Source organism: Tasmannia lanceolata, unplaced genomic scaffold, assembly GCF_043159265.1.
Source record: "Tasmannia lanceolata isolate RefF3 unplaced genomic scaffold, GAP_Taslan_0.1 ptg000018l, whole genome shotgun sequence".
Classification (NCBI taxonomy): Eukaryota; Viridiplantae; Streptophyta; class Magnoliopsida; order Canellales; family Winteraceae; genus Tasmannia; species Tasmannia lanceolata.
The window spans coordinates 62,368,015-62,383,909 of record NW_027518695.1 but is presented as its reverse complement, the minus strand read 5'-3'; the positions used below and the strand labels follow the sequence as shown (position 1 = coordinate 62,383,909).

The 15,895-nt window shown below is 39.6% G+C and overlaps 1 long non-coding RNA gene across 1 annotated transcript; it reads left to right on the top strand.

Annotated features, from left to right (window-relative positions):
- Positions 1-1,757: 1,757 nt before the first annotated feature.
- Positions 1,758-2,827, top strand: LOC143849399 (uncharacterized). Its single transcript, XR_013235664.1, has 2 exons — positions 1,758-2,459; positions 2,572-2,827. It is a non-coding gene; the product is annotated as an uncharacterized LOC143849399 (long non-coding RNA).
- Positions 2,828-15,895: the final 13,068 nt, after the last annotated feature.

Here is a 15,895-nt window from a genome sequence, read left to right as displayed (position 1 = left end):
GTTCCCTCTGGTGGGACTTCTTTGCTCTTGAGCGTTTGAATGTGCTGAACTCGAACATTCTGGGGTCTTGTGAGATGATTCCATGTCTGTCGGCCGGTCTCTTTTCCCCACGAAGTCCTTCAAGTGCCCTCTCTTTATCAAGTTCTCAATCTCTTCTTTAAGATGGCGGCACTCAGCGGTGTCGTGCCTGTGGTCATTGTGGGACCGACAATACCTTGACTTATCTCTCTTATTCCCCTTGGTTATTAGATTATCAGGCCATTTGAGGTATCTCTCGTCTCTGATGGCCATGAGTATTTGACTCCTCGGCGCGTTCAGGGGTGTGTATCTGTCCTCCCTCTCCTGGGGCTCCCATCTCTTTTTGGACTTCTGTCCTCCTTACGGGTCTTCTGATTCGGGGCTGGTGTACCTTTCTCTTCCTCCCAAACTTTGTGCTTAGTCTCATTATCTGCTTCGGGAATGAGATTAAGCGCAGTCAGAGTCTCCTCAGCCATTATATACTTCTTAGCCCGAGTTATGAGATCGGCGAGGGAGGTGGGAGTTTTCTTTGCAATGGATAGCCTGGCCCTCGGCGGGCGACCGCGGCCTCCCCGGTCGACCACGGATGTTCGAAATTCAAAAATAAAAAAGAGCGACCGATAAGGGAGGGCGACCATCGTAGCTCGGTCGACCGCCCAAGTCTGGCAAAAGACCCGTTGGGGCCTGCGCGGGGTAGGTGTATTTAACCCAGAAATTACAGTATTGCACCCAAACGGTCATAAACTTGTTAGGGCTATATAAACCCCATAAAAGACCTTTATTACAACCTTTTGAAATATCATTTATCAAATCTTTGAGCCTTTAACTTTCAAAATCAAAAGGATTGTTCATCATCCTCTTGTGCATTTGAACTTGCATCCATTCTTGTCAAGAGGATCTCCATGAGTGTTTAGTTTCAATCATTTGGAGACTTTTTGTGCTTGAGAGTTGTAGTTGCCTATCAAGAGGCTTAAGAGTGTTTATTTCTTTCTTCCTTCCATTTGTTGTAAAAAGGGTTTTACGCTTCAACCCTATAGAAGAAGAAGCTTGGTTATAAGAGGGGTTTTACGCTTCGTCCCTTGAGAAAGGAGAAGCTCGTGTGTAAGGGGTTTTACGCGTCGGCCCCCCCTTGAGAAAGGAGAAGCTTGGTTGTACAGGATTTTACGCTTCGGCCCAAGAAAGGAGAAGCTTGGTCATAGTAATCGGCTCATTGATCCGGCCATTTGAAGGAGGATCGAGATAGTGGAACTCGCGTGCGGACGTGAAGAGTGGAGTAGGTCGTGTGATAGACCGAACCACTATAAATCTCGTGTTCATTGTCTCTTTCTCTCTTCTCTCCTTTGTGCAAGAATTGTGGTAATATCTTTTACTTGTTTATTTATCAATCAACAAGGGCTAGTTGCACTTTCAATTTCTAGGGTTTAAACACATTGCAAATTGTAGAGATTTTTAATTAGACCCAATTCGCCCCCCCCCCCCCCCCTCTCTTGGTTTGCCTATTGGGATTTCATTTGGTATCAGAGCAAAGGCTCTTATATAGATTTTTGATCTAAAAATTTACAAGAGAAAGATCCATGGCAACCAATCCATTTCCGATAGCTCCCTCCAGGTATGCCGAAGGTCAATCTTCAAATAGACCCCCATACTTTAATGGACTAAATTATGGATATTGAAAAATTAGAATGTCTTTTTATCTTAAATCCATAGATTTTGAAATGTGGGAACTAATTGAAGAAGGATATGTTGAACCTACCACGGAGAGGAAGACTTGGAGTGCGTCGGATAGAAAGAAGGATATATTGAATGCTAAGGAAGTGACACAACTTTTTTGTGCACTATCTCCCGAGGAATTCAATAAAGTCTCAAATTGTAAGACGGCAAGGAAAATTTGGACCACTCTTGAGACAACCCATGAAGGGACAGCTCAAGTTAAGAAATCCAAAGTTAAGATGTTAATTAGTGACTTTGAATCTTTTGAAATTAATGAAAATGAGTCTATTTTCGATATGTTCACTCGTTTCACTAACATTGTTAATGAGTTGAGTGCTTTAGGAAAGACTTACACAAATTATGAGTTGGTCCAAAGGCTTCTTCGGTACCTATTGATTTGAAAATGAACGGCCGATTCAGGCGCAACCTTTCCTTTCTGTGGCTTTGCAGAGTTTTGGTTGGATGAGAGCACAGGGCAGATGCTTCCGGGGTTTGAGATCTTCTTCGATCTTGAGCTAGAAGATGAGCCAGTGAGTATGCAGATTGTAGAGACAGAGTCTGAGACTGATTGGGCAGAGCACATAGAGTCGAGCCTTCTGAATTCACTTTTCCAAGAAGGGTCGCAGACTGTGGCCGTGATTGGCAGGAGCCCGCTTATACTGGACCCAACTCGTCTTATCACCCCGGCTGAGGAACCTCTGACTAACTGGACTTCTCAAGTCCTACCCCAGGTTATTTTCCAGTACAATCGAATCCCTTCAGAGGAGTCAGTCGTCCGTAAGTACGTGTCAGTCTCCGAGTTTGATTCAGAGTCTATTTCTTCTAATAAGTCTTTTGATGCAGGTACCATAGAGGACTATTCTCCTAAGGTCGGTGGTGGTTCTTCTTTTTCTGGCAAGATTGAGTTGAAGATTGTTCCCAATAAAGCATCTGATGCTGTTTCCTCATATAGTTCTGAGTCAGTTGACGCAGGTGTCAACATATCCATCGAGTCTGTAAAAGCGAGTCCAAAGTTCATTGTACACCCCGATGAGGGTAATTCATCTGTTGATGTATTTGATTCAAATTTCAATGAAATAAAGGATTCTTCTTCTGAGTACATTTCTGTCTCTATTTCATCTACTGAATCTGCTCTAAAATATGATAATCTTAATAATAACAATCAAGACTCCCCCTCTGATGAGGATGCCGACGAAACTCCCCCTGAAATCAGACATATGATCCAACAGGAGGAGAGTCGCCGAGCAAAACCACTTGACGAGGAAGTTGAAACTGTGAACATTGGTGATGAAACCTCAATTCAGGAAATAAAGATTGGCAAAACTTTATCTCCTGAAGAACGCGAGGAATTGATCACCCTGCTTAAAGAGTTCAAAGAAGTTTTTGCTTGGTCATACGATGATATGCCAGGATTAAGTGAGGAAATCGTCCAACACAGATTACCCTTAATCCTTGGTGCTAAACCAAAGAAGCAAAAACTCCAAAAACTCAAAACAGAATGGGATTTGAAAGTCTATGAAGAAGTGAAGAAATTGTTCGAAGTTAAATTCATCCAAGTGGTGGAATATCCTGAATGGCTCGCGAACATAGTACCAGTGCCCAAAAAGGACGGGAAAGTCAGAATGTGTGTTGATTTTAGAGATTTGAACAAGGCAAGTCCTAAAGATGACTTTCCTCTTCCAAACATTGATCTCCTGGTGGATAACACTGCCGGGCATGCTCTTTTATCCTTTATGGACGGATTCTCGGGGTACAATCAGATTAAAATGGCACCTGAAGACATGTTGAAGACAGCGTTCATCACTCAGTGGGGTACATATTGCTACAGAGTGATGCCGTTTGGTTTAAAAAATGCTGGTGCTACATATCAGAGAGCCGCCACGACTTTTCTTCATGATATGATTCACAAAGAGGTTGAGGTTTACGTTGATAACATGATCGTAAAGGGGAAGACTCGGCCTGAGCACAATGTTGCCCTGAGAAAGTTCTTTGAGCGAATCAAGAAGTATCAGCTTCGTCTGAACCGGAGTAAATGTGTATTTGGCGTTACGTCAGGGAAACTCTTGGGGTTTATGCTTAGCGAAAGAGGGATCGAAGTGGACCCGCAAAAGATCAAGTCGATTCAAGAAATGCAGCCGCCAAAGACAGAAAGGCAGAACCGAGGTTTCCTTGGCAAAGTTCAGTATCTGAGACGGTTCATAGCACATCTGACAATGACGTGTGAACCCATTTTCAAGCTTCTGAAGAAGAATTCCTCGAAGAAATGGAATGAAGAATGTCAGGAGGCTTTTGAAAAGGTTAAACAATGCCTATCCTTGCCCCCTGTTCTATCACCAGTTATTTCAGGCCAGTCGTTGCTGTTGTACTTATCTATCACAGATACAGCGATGGGTTGCATGCTTGCTCAGCAGGATCTTGCGTCTAAGAAAGAAAGGCCCATTTACTACATCAGCAAGAAGATGCTAGAGTATGAATTAAAATACACTGTTTTGGAGAAGACTTGTCTCGCATTAGTTTGGGCAACCCAGAGGCTTAGACATTATTTGCTTTCGAACAAGGTTCTTCTGCTTTCTCGAATGGACCCTCTAAAGTACTTGTTTGAGAAGCCTGCCCTTACAGGAAGGACTGCAAGGTGGTTATTATTATTGTCTGAGTTCGACATCACTTATGTCACTCAGAAATCAGTTAAGAGGCGGGTTATAGCTGAACAATTGGCTGATGCTCCAGTTGAGGAGAATACTGTTCTAAAAGCCGAATTCCCTGATGAAGAAATTATGGATATCGAAGAAGAAGAGGTTCTCAGCACCAAGTGGTTAATGTACTTTGATGGAGCCGTAAACAGTCGTGGTCAAGGAGTGGGTGCAGTCTTGGTCTCTCCGAAGAAAGAATACATTCCTATCTCCATTAAGTTGCAGTTTGAGTGCACCAATAACATGGCAGAGTATGAAGCTTGTATTGCCGGACTCGAAGCAGCCTTGGCTTTGCAGATTCAAGATATTGATGTGTTCGGGGATTCCATCCTGATGGCTTGAGTGACTCGTCCAAGAGCGACTCAAGTGAGGATGAGAAGTCCAACTTTGTATGCTACATGGCAAGCGATCCGTCCCAACTCAATGTAAGTCAAATTTTAGATTCATTTCTTGAAAGTGATAGTGATAATGGTAGTGAAAATGATAGTGATATAGAAAAACCTACTATAGAAGAATTAATTGTGACTTGTGAAAAAGCTAAAGACGCCTTGCTTCTTGAAGTTTCCAAGAGCTAAAGATTCAAAAAGTCTCTTGAAAAGATAACCAAGGACTTTGGAAACTTGAAGAATGAACTTAATTTGAAAATCTCGTCAAATGATAAATTAGTTATGGAAAACAATTTATTGAGTGGAAAATGTGAAAATCTATTTTGTAAATATAATCATTTGAAGGAAGAAAATGAAAAACTTTACAATGATATTGATAAGTTATGTTTGGAGAATAAGAGCTTAAGATGTGATTTTGATAAGCTTATTCTCAAACGTTCTTGTGGAAAGAACAAGCTTGATGAAATCTTGAAAATCAAGATTTCTTTTGGAAAGAGTGGTCTTGGTTACAAAAATTTCCAAAAGAAAGTTGCTTACAAAAACAAGTTTGTCAAATCCAAGGCTTTATATGCTAGCTACTCTCATCCTCATACATATGCTAGCTTTAGCTCATTCACTCATACATGTCATTATTATGGATCACTTGGACATTACAACTATGTATGTAGATTTAGAAGATCATCCTATCATGTTTGGGTGAGAAAAAATAAGTCTTGTGAAACTAACATAGATGGATCCAAAAAGGTTTGGGTACCTAAAACCAAGACTTGAACATTTACCTTGTAGGGTGTTCTTAAATGTAATATCATTTGAAAACAAACTTTAGATGCATATGTGTGCCAAATCATTTCATAATTTTATTTAGTTTATGGAAAGCATGCAATTTAAAGGGGGACATCCCTTTAATGTCCCATGGATTCTCCTTCACTTACACATTGTTAACCCTTGAGGACTATGGTAGGACATCCCTTTAGATTCACTTATTGTGTGAGTCATTAATAAAGGGGGTGTTTTAAAGCTATATCTGTCCCATTTTGGACTTATCATGTGGTACCTCATATGATCATTATTTTCCCTTGATAAGTTTCTGATTTTGAGCCTTAACCTTCAATTCCATTGAATTTCATCCATAGGATCCCATTTCACCTGATTAATTCTTTATCCTATGTATCTTTATGCTTATCATGTGCTTTTGAAGATATACACATCTATCTCCATGATAAGTTTGTCCAAGATAAGCTATCATTGTTATATCTTTAGCTATCTTGCTTGTCATGCCTTACCTTTAATGTTTTATCCTAGGCCAATGAAAAATCCTTAGGGGGAGAGCTTTAGAGTCTCATTTCTCATGCTCATATGAACCATTATAATGTATTCACATTGCTCATTATCCCTCTAGTTGTGCTCAATAGGTAAATCATTTTATCAAGCAATCAAAAAAAAATTGGGAGAAAACTACTAAATGGTTATATCTTGTCCCCACCTTTTTTATGTGACAAAAGGGGGAGAAGTAAGGGTAAATTGATTATGTTTAACAGATTGTTCATGGTATTTGGACTAACTTTGTTCATATTTCTCATATCATGCTCATATGTCCCTTTATGATCACATAGCATGCATATTCTATGCTTATTGTGCTTTAATGTTAAACACTTGCTAAACATACTTAATATCATCATTTAAAATGTTTATTATAAGCATAGATTGAGGGGGAGCTAGATTTACATTTTCAATCCCTAAGGGGGAGCTTCCACCTCATAATTAATTTGGTTTGTCGTCATAAAAAAGGGGGAGAATTTAAGCCCAAGGGTTCAACCCTACCTATGTTTTGATGATCCACTAACTCAAATTGATTATATGATGCTAATGGCTTCTCTAGTACTGTTGTTTAGACAGGTTACATTCATATCAACACTTGAAGTAAGAATAACAAGGGCTAGTCTTGGTGGTCAACCTTGCAGCCATATAGTCTATCAAAGAATCAAGGGAACCACAAGTGCGAGATCAAGTTTGAAGACTATCTCAAGATAAGAAAAAGCTCATGCGAGCAATCAAGATTGAAGATCAAGAAGACTCAAAGGTTTATAAAGTTTAGAATGCATTGGAATCCTCTTAACATGTTATGTTTGCATGATTTAGTGCTTTCAAATCACCTTGAAAATCAGTTTTACAAAGTCTTATATGATATTTAAAAACACATGTTTAAAGCCCAAAGACCATGGGCCAAAGTCCCTTGCACTCAATGTTTAAAACCAAGTTTTTGACACAGGGACAGTCGACCGGGCTAGGCCGAGCGACCGTGGAAGGTTAGCTGGAAATCCAGCAACCTCCGAATTTAAGCGGGCCGGTCGACCGGGTCAAGCCGGGCGACCGCGGATGAGTTTCTGGAAATCCAGAAACCATCCAAGAAGGTCTTGGCGGGCGACCGCGATAAGCCGGTCGACCGCGGAATGTTTTTCGAGCCAAACAATTTTCAAAACAGAAAGCCCTTGGCGGGCGACCGCGTCAGCTCGGTCGACTGCACCATGTTTTTAAGCTTAAATGTTTATCGAACAGGTAGCCCTTGGCGGGTGACCGCGGCCACATCAGTCGACCGCGGATGTTCAAAATTCAAAAAATAAAAAAGGGCGCGATAAGGGAGAGCGACCATCGTAGCTCAGTTGACCGTCCAAGTCTGGCAAAAGAGCTATTGGTGCCTACGCATGGTAGGTGTACCTAACCCAGAAATTACAATATTGCCCCCAAACGGTCATAACTTGTTATGGCTATATGTAAGCCCAATGGTTTCCACCTTGGCATTCCCATCTTATTTTGATGATTCCAATACACAAGTGATTTAAGATCACTAATGTGTTTGAATGTCTAAAGTTGTAGATCATAATGGTGTCAAGACAAGATTGCTTGGATTGAGGCCAAGAAGCTCTCATTGGACCACATTATGAAGGCTGAAGACATCAGAGATCCAAGACAATTGAAGACTTGAAGAATCTATTGAAGATCGAAGTCTAATAGAATGTATAAGATCCAATCTTAGTATTAGATTTTAAGAGGCATAAATTAAGTTAATCTCACACACCCTAAATGTCTAAGAGATTGTCTTTGTGGTGTTCCAACACTTTGGAACCCTCATAACAATCCCAACTTGGTGTAAAGATGGAAGCCCAAAAACAGAAATTGAAAATCTGCTTGACATAGGCTTCTCGGAACTCCGAGAGATTCCTCGGAGCTCCGAGAAATGGTCCAGTAGAAATTTTCCATCTTCTATTTGTATTCTCGGAACTCCGAGAACACTATAACGGTCAGAATTATAGCCGTTGGGAATTTTTGCAGGAATTACCACTATGCCCTTGAACGGTCATATTTGGGTTTTTCTATAAATATGGGCATTCCAAACTTCATAAATATGAATCCTAACACTCTTAAACTTTACTTGAATATCCCAAGAGCGAGTCAAAGCTTGTTTATGCCTCTCATCCTCTAAGATTAGGATTTGGATCATAGGCTCAATTTGTACATCTCATTCAAAGTTGTAAACCCTTGTGAGGGATTTTTTAATTCTTTCTTTCTTATTCTAAGATTGTATTTGGGTTAGTGCGAAGGGGACGCGGAGCCATCCCAAGAGCGAGTGCGAGGAGACGCGGAGCTTTCTCCGGTTCGTGGCAAGTCTTGCGAGGCGGAGCCAAACCAAATTGTAATTGGGTTGATTCCTCGCCATTAAAGGAATCCTTAGTGAAGCCATCAACGGGTTTGGTTGGTGGAGTGGAGTAGGCCTCGTGTTTTGAGGACCGAACCACTTTAAATCTCGGGTGCACTCTCTCTTATCTTTTGCTCTACATTTGCATTGCACTTAGGATTTAACTTGATTGCTTAATATTCATTCCTTGATCCCTTGATCTACAAAATTAGGTTAGACATTTTCAAAAGATTAAAACTTGTTAGGAACCTAAATTTTCACTCCTCATTAGTTGCCATTTCGGGACGGACCACCCTTGGATTTTCACTTGGTATCAGAGCTTTGGCTCTTAAAAGATTTTCTTTTCTTAAAAATCTTTGGTAAAATTTTTCTTTAAAATTTCAAACAAGGGAAAGATCATAAGATCTTTGGCAAACTTTCTAATTGTGAAATGGCGGATAAAAATGGAACCGGACTTCCGGAAGGCCATTCCACAACTAGACCTCCTTTCTTTGATGGGTCCAACTATGGACATTGGAAGACAAGGATGCGCATCTATCTTCTTTCGATAGATGGGAACTTTGGCACATTGTTGAAAATGGATACATTTTGCCTTCCAATCCATTTGAAGAATGGAGTGTCGTAGAGAAAAGGCACGCAAATTTAAATTACAAAGCTATAAATTCTTTGTTTGCGCCTTATCTACGGAGGAGTTTAATCGAGTTACTCTTTTTTATTCCGCCAAGGTTATTTAGGATACACTTGCCGTTACCCATGAGGGAACATCACAAGTTAAGGATTCCAAAATAAACTTATTAAAGAGCAAATATGAAATGTTTAGAATGGGTCAAAATGAAAGTATTTCCGATATGTTTACCCGATTCTCTAAAATTTCTAATGAATTAGCTAATCTTGGTAAATCTTATCCTACTGATGAGCTTGTGAGTAAGTTGCTTAGGTCACTTCCTCCTTATTAGGACCCAAAAGTCACCGCCATCCAAGAATCAAAAAATCTCAAGACGCTATCTATGGAGGAGCTTGTAGGATCTCTAATCACTCGTGAGATGCTCCTCACTAGCCGTCAAAAAGAGAAGAAGCCGAAAGAGAAAGAAAGAGAAAGCCGATCTCTAGCTCTAAAGGCCTCCAAGACGGACTCATCATCAAGTGATGCGGATAGCGATGAGGAAGAAGCTTTAAGGAAATTTAAAAGCTTATGGAGAAAGCAACACAAAAAGGATAAAAAGAAGAAGAAAGAAGAAAGTAAAGTAGAAGGAGGAATTAGGTGCTATAATTGTAAGAAGACGGGACATATAAAACCGGACTGTCCACTTCTCAAGACATCTTCCTCAAGATACAAGGGAAAGAAGGATTGGAAGAAACACAAGGCTCTTGCAGCCGGTTGGGATGGGGAAAGCACGTCGGGCAAGAGTTCAAGCGAAGGGGAAGATAAAAAAGAGGATCTTTGCCTCATGGCACTCTCCCATGATGTTGAGGTAAATTCTAACCCCTCTTGCCATTCATCAAGTAGTGATAGTGAAAACATATCTTATGATGAATTATGCTCAACCTTGCATTCTCAAATTTCTAAAAATAAGATTCTTAAAAAATCTATTTCAAAATTAGAAAATGAACTTGATTTTTTGAAAAATGAGTCATCCCCTTCCATATCCAAATCTCAAGCACAACTTGAAAATGTTAAACTTGAGATTGAAACCCTTAAGGGTTGTTTGGATGAGAAAACTTGCCAAATTGTCAAACTTCAAGATATGGCAAGCTCTTCCAAAACTTATGAAGATGCCAATAATGATTTTCTAAATCAAATAACCCATCTTCATAATGAAAATGAAAGGTTAAGATTACTCCATGGTTTTTTAAATGGTGATAAAATTATAGACATAATCTTGAAGAAGACTAGTCAAAGACCTAATCATGCACATTATGATAAGACTAGTTTATCTAACCCTCATGTTAGATGCCATTATTGTAGAATTAATGGTCATTACCAATTCCAATGTGCATCTAAGATTAGGGATTATGGTGGAACCAAGAAATCTTGGGTTCCCAAAGCCCCCATATGATTCTCTTCATATGTTCTTAGATTAGGGGCTTTTGCTTAAAATTGAATATCTTTTTATAGTTATTTAAATATCCCCTCTTGTATTGAATTTGTTTTTCCAATAGGGGGAGTTTTATGTTTGTCTTTTTCCTTGAAAAAGGGGGAGCTTAAATTTGTAAATTTTATCCCTTTGTTTTTCTTCTACCCCATCTTTTTGATAGATGCCAAAGGGGGAGAGAAATCTAGGTTAAGAAAATATATGCATGCTTTTAATGGAAAATCTCTTGTGCTTGTCATCATCAAAAAGGGGGAGATTGTAAGCCCAATGGTTTCCACCTTGGCATTCCCATCTTATTTTGATGATCCCAATACACAAGTGATTTAAGATCACTAATGTGTTTGAATGTCTAAAGTTGTAGATCATAATGGTGTCAAGACAAGATTGCTTGGATTGAGGCCAAGAAGCTCTCATTGGACCACATTATGAAGGCCGAAGACATCAGAGATCCAAGACAATTGAAGACTTGAAGAATCTTTTGAAGATCGAAGTCTAATAGAATGTATAAGATCCAATCTTAGTATTAGATTTTAAGAGGCATAAATTAAGTTAATCTCACACAGCCTAAATGTCTAAGAGATTGTCTTTGTGGTGTTCCAACACTTTGGAACCCTCATAACAATCCCAACTTGGTGTAAAGATGGAAGCCCAAAAACATAAATTGAAAATCTGCTTGACATAGGCTTCTCGGAACTCCGAGAGAATTCTCGGAGCTTCGAGCTCGGAACTTCGAGAGATTCCTCGGAGCTCCGAGAAATGGTCCAGTAGAAATTTTCCATCTTCTGTTTGTATTCCCGGAACTTCGAGAGAAATTCTCGGAACTCCGAGAACACTATAACGGTCAGAATTATAGCCGTTGGGAATTTTCACAGGAATTACCACTATGCCTTTGAACGGTCATATTTGGGTTTTTCTATAAATATGGGCATTCCAAACTTCCTAAATATGAATCCTAACACTCTTAAACTCTACTTGAATATCCCAAGAGTGAATCAAAGCTTGTTTATGCCTCTCATCCTCTAAGATTAGGATTTGGATCATAGGCTCAATTTGTACATATCATTCAAAGTTGTAAACCCTTGTGAGGGATTTTTTAGTTCTTTCTTTCTTATTCTAAGATTGTATTTGGGCTAGTGCGAAGGGGACACTGAGCCATCCCAAGAGCGAGTGCGAGGAGACGCGGAGCTTTCTCCGGTTCGTGGCAAGTCTTGCGAGGCGGAGCCGAACCAAATTGTAATTGGGTTGATTCCTCGCCATTAAAGGAATCCTTAGTGAAGCCATCAACGGTTTTGGTTGATGGAGTGGAGTAGGCCTCGCGTTTTGAGGACCGAACCACTTTAAATCTCAGGTGCACTCTCTCTTATCTTTTGCTCTACATTTGCATTGCACTTAGGATTTAACTTGTTTGCTTAATATTCATTCCTTGATCCCTTGATCTACAAAATTAGGTTAGACGTTTTCAAAAGATTAAAACTTGTTTGGAACTTAAATTTTCACTCCTCATTAGTTGCCATTTCGGGACCACCCTTGGATTTTCACTATATAAACCCTATAAAAGACCTTCATTACAACCTTTTGAAATATCATTTATCAAATCTTTGAGCCTTTAACTTTCAAAATAAAAAAGATTGTTCATCATCCTCTTTTGCATTTGAACTTGCATCCATTCTTGTCAAGAGGATCTCCATGAGCGTTTAGTTTCAATCATTTGGAGACTTTGTGTGCTTGAGAGTTGTATTTGCCTATCAAGAGGCTTGAGAGTGTCTATTTCTTTCTTCCTTCCATTTGTTGTAAAGAGGGTTTTACGCTTCAACCCTATAGAAGAAGAAGCTTGGTTGTAAGAGGGGTTTTACGCTCCGCCCCTTGAAAGGAGAAGCTCGTGTGTAAGGGGTTTTACGCTTCAGCCCTTGAGAAATGAGAGGCTTGGTTGTAAAGGGTTTTACGCTTCGGCCCAAGAAAGGAGAAGCCTGGTCATTGTAATCGGCTCATTGATCCGGCAATTTGAAGGAGGATCGAGATAGTGGAACTCGCGTGCGGACGTTAAAAGTGGAGTAGGTCTTGTGATAGACCGAACCACTATAAATCTCGTGTTCATAGTCTCTTTCTCTCTTCTCTCCTTTGTGCAAGAATTGTAGTAATATCTTTTACTTGTTTATTTATTAATCAACAAGGGCTAGTTGCACTTTCAATTTCTAGGATTTAAACACATTGCAAATTGTAGAGATTTTTAATTAGACCCAATTCACCTCCCTCTTGGTTTGCCTATTGGGATTTCAAAACGTTTCCGTTTCTGTGGTGACCGAATTTGAAACCGAAACCAAAATTTAAAACCTTGCTCATGCAACATAGGTTCCGAAGTAGTAGACTATTTCTTTTCATAATCATCAATATGTGTAATCATGGCTGTTACTTAGGGCCTCTCTGGATGCCACCAAAATTGGACCTCATTTGAAATTAAGATTATTTTAATTTAATGTTAGTTGCAAATGGGACAGACATTAGTGGCTCTTTGGAAGCCATTTACTATATTATTTCTAAAACTATTATAACCATTGTTTGCCAATAATCATATATTTAACTTCAAACCCATTTGCATATAAGATTTTATGCGAAGAATTTTGGGGAGTACCCAAAGAGGTCCTTCATCTTGTCCTTTATGAGACCATCACCTCCACTTCATTAATCAGCTAGACAACTTGTCAAGCTGATTTTTGGGGCTAATTGGGCTAGTCTTCATCAAAATTTTTGGGTTTACTCTGTTGAGTGCATTATTAGGAATTGGAAGACAATCTCGTCAGGCACCGGTTCTAAGAAGAAGACATCAGCTGTGTGGAAACCTCCTTCCTCCATTACTCTTGAACTCAATGTTGATGGTTGCTCCCTTGGCAACCCCAAAGAAGCAAGAATTGGGGTTCTGTTCAAATATTGCAATGGTGTCATCAAACTTGTGTTTTCAGGTCCTATTGGCTTAACAGATTCCACGGAGGCCGAGTTTGGGGCGTTCCACGTTGGCATCAGCATATTTAGGGGGCAAATGGAAGGTAAAATAGAGGTGGAAGGTGATTCGTCTAATGTTATTTCTTCGGTTCAAGGTAAGAGTGTAGGTCCGTGGAGGTTAGCTAGGTTTTTGGATGACATTTCTACAATGTATCTCAACTCAATTTAACTAAGTGAAGAATCTACCCGGCTCAAAGTGAATAAGTCTCTGATCCTGACGCTAGTTGGGTTCGTCGACATGGATCATTTTCTTCCATTCTCTCCTATCCAAGGTCATGTTCTCTGTTATGTTCCTAGCCATCAAGTCTTTCCTCACTGTTTCTACCAAAGTTGTTTTCGGTCTGCCCCTACCTCTTTTTACTCCATCAACTTGGTACGAGTCACTTCTTCTCACTGTATCATCCAAAGGCCTACGTAGAGATGCTCTCTCATCTTCTCCTCAATTGGTGCCACCCCCACCTTTTTACGGATGTCTTCATTTCTAATTCTATCTAACCTTGTGTAGCTGCACATCCATCTAAGCATTCGCATCTTTGCCGCACTCAAATTATGCACATGCTAGTTCTTGGTGGCCCAACATTATGAGTCGTACAACATGGCTGGCCTCACAACTGTCTTATAAAACTCTCCCTTCAACTTGGTAGGTATTATAATGTCGCACAGAATTCCTGAAGCATGCTTCCACTTTGGCCAACCTACTCTTATTCTGTAGTTAACATCCTCTTCAATCTCTCCTTCCTTATGTAGGATTGAACCAAGATAGCGAAAGATATCCCTCTCAAGTACCTCCTGTCCGGTCATATTTTCTACATCCTCGCCCTGCCTCCTTACAATCCATTAGCATCTCTGTTATGTTCCTTGTTAGAGTAATTAGGTCAAGCAAGAGGTTGCTTGAAGCATTACACCCAAGGTATCTAGTTTGGAATACCAAGTCTGTTGCCTCCAGCCCCTATATATAGAGATGCAATAGAGTTTTAATAGGTTAATGGGCTCTAGCCCAAATAGGCCCACTTCACCGGTCCATTATCTTATTGCGCTTATATTAGAACATAATAGGGTTATATTATATACCCAACAATCTCCTCCTATGTTCTACATATAGCACAATCCAATCGATAGTTAATGTAATGTCCAAACAAAGATCTGGATAAAGATCTGGATCGATAGTTAATGGGCTTATATTGAATCATCCATATCACCATATCAATAAAGATCTGTAGTCCAACTGAAAACAAGAATACTTTATGATTAACCAAGAGTTTGAGATACAATCTAAACTCAACCAAAGGTAGTTTCACATATAAGTAAACCCCACTGATCTTAGAGGAATTCATTCATGGGGTATGATTCTCATCGAGATCCAAAATAAAGTTCTACAAAAAAGTGAACTCTATACATACTGAAATGAAAGCATAGTCTTTACGACTTTAGAAGATTTAAGTAAGGCATCTTGATCAAAGTCCAAATCAAGACAAGCTCCTACTTTTTCGCCAATCCCTTTTAATTACCAAATATGGATAATCCCACTACACCGGTCCATTATCTTATTGAGCTTATATTCGGCTTCAGCAACTACGCCCATCTTAGTGAGCTCTTGATAATCCCACTACACCGGTCCATTATCTTATTGGGCTTATATTAGAACATAATAGGGTTATATTATATACCCAACATTCCTTACATCCCTAAATTTCTGCAATGTATGATGATAGATTTATATCTTTTGTCCATATTCCTAGAAGTGCCAACGATCTTTGCAGATCGTTTGGCCAAATCAGGGGCCTTGCGGGATTCCTTGTATGTTGGGCAATCTTTGCCGGCTGACTTGCACTTGTAAACTTTTCTCTCTTTTAATATAGTTATCTTATGCTAAAAAAAAGCTTGACAACTTGTTGTTCAGCTGTAGAGGATTTTCAGCCATCTCGTGAACAACAAAATACTACTTCTGGAACTTCTTTCCTTTTCATTGTTTTCTTTTCTTTCATTCATCTTGTCCCTTATGAGACCTCATCTCCACTTGATTAAATCAGCTAAAACCAACTAGTCGTTCAGCTGTACAGGCTTTTCAGCCATTTCATGAACAACAACAAACTTCCGGAGCTTCTTTCCTTTGAATTGTTTTCATTTTTTCATTCTTGTTGATCCCTCCTTTTATTAGCTGCTGAATAATATCTGGGTTTCTGTAAAATACATTAGATTGATCCAAAAAAGAATATGAATAAATAGCAATTTTATGTTTAGCAGTGAATGTGCTTTCTGGTCGATCTCCCTATGTAGTATTGTTTCAGTTTCAGTTCATATTATGGA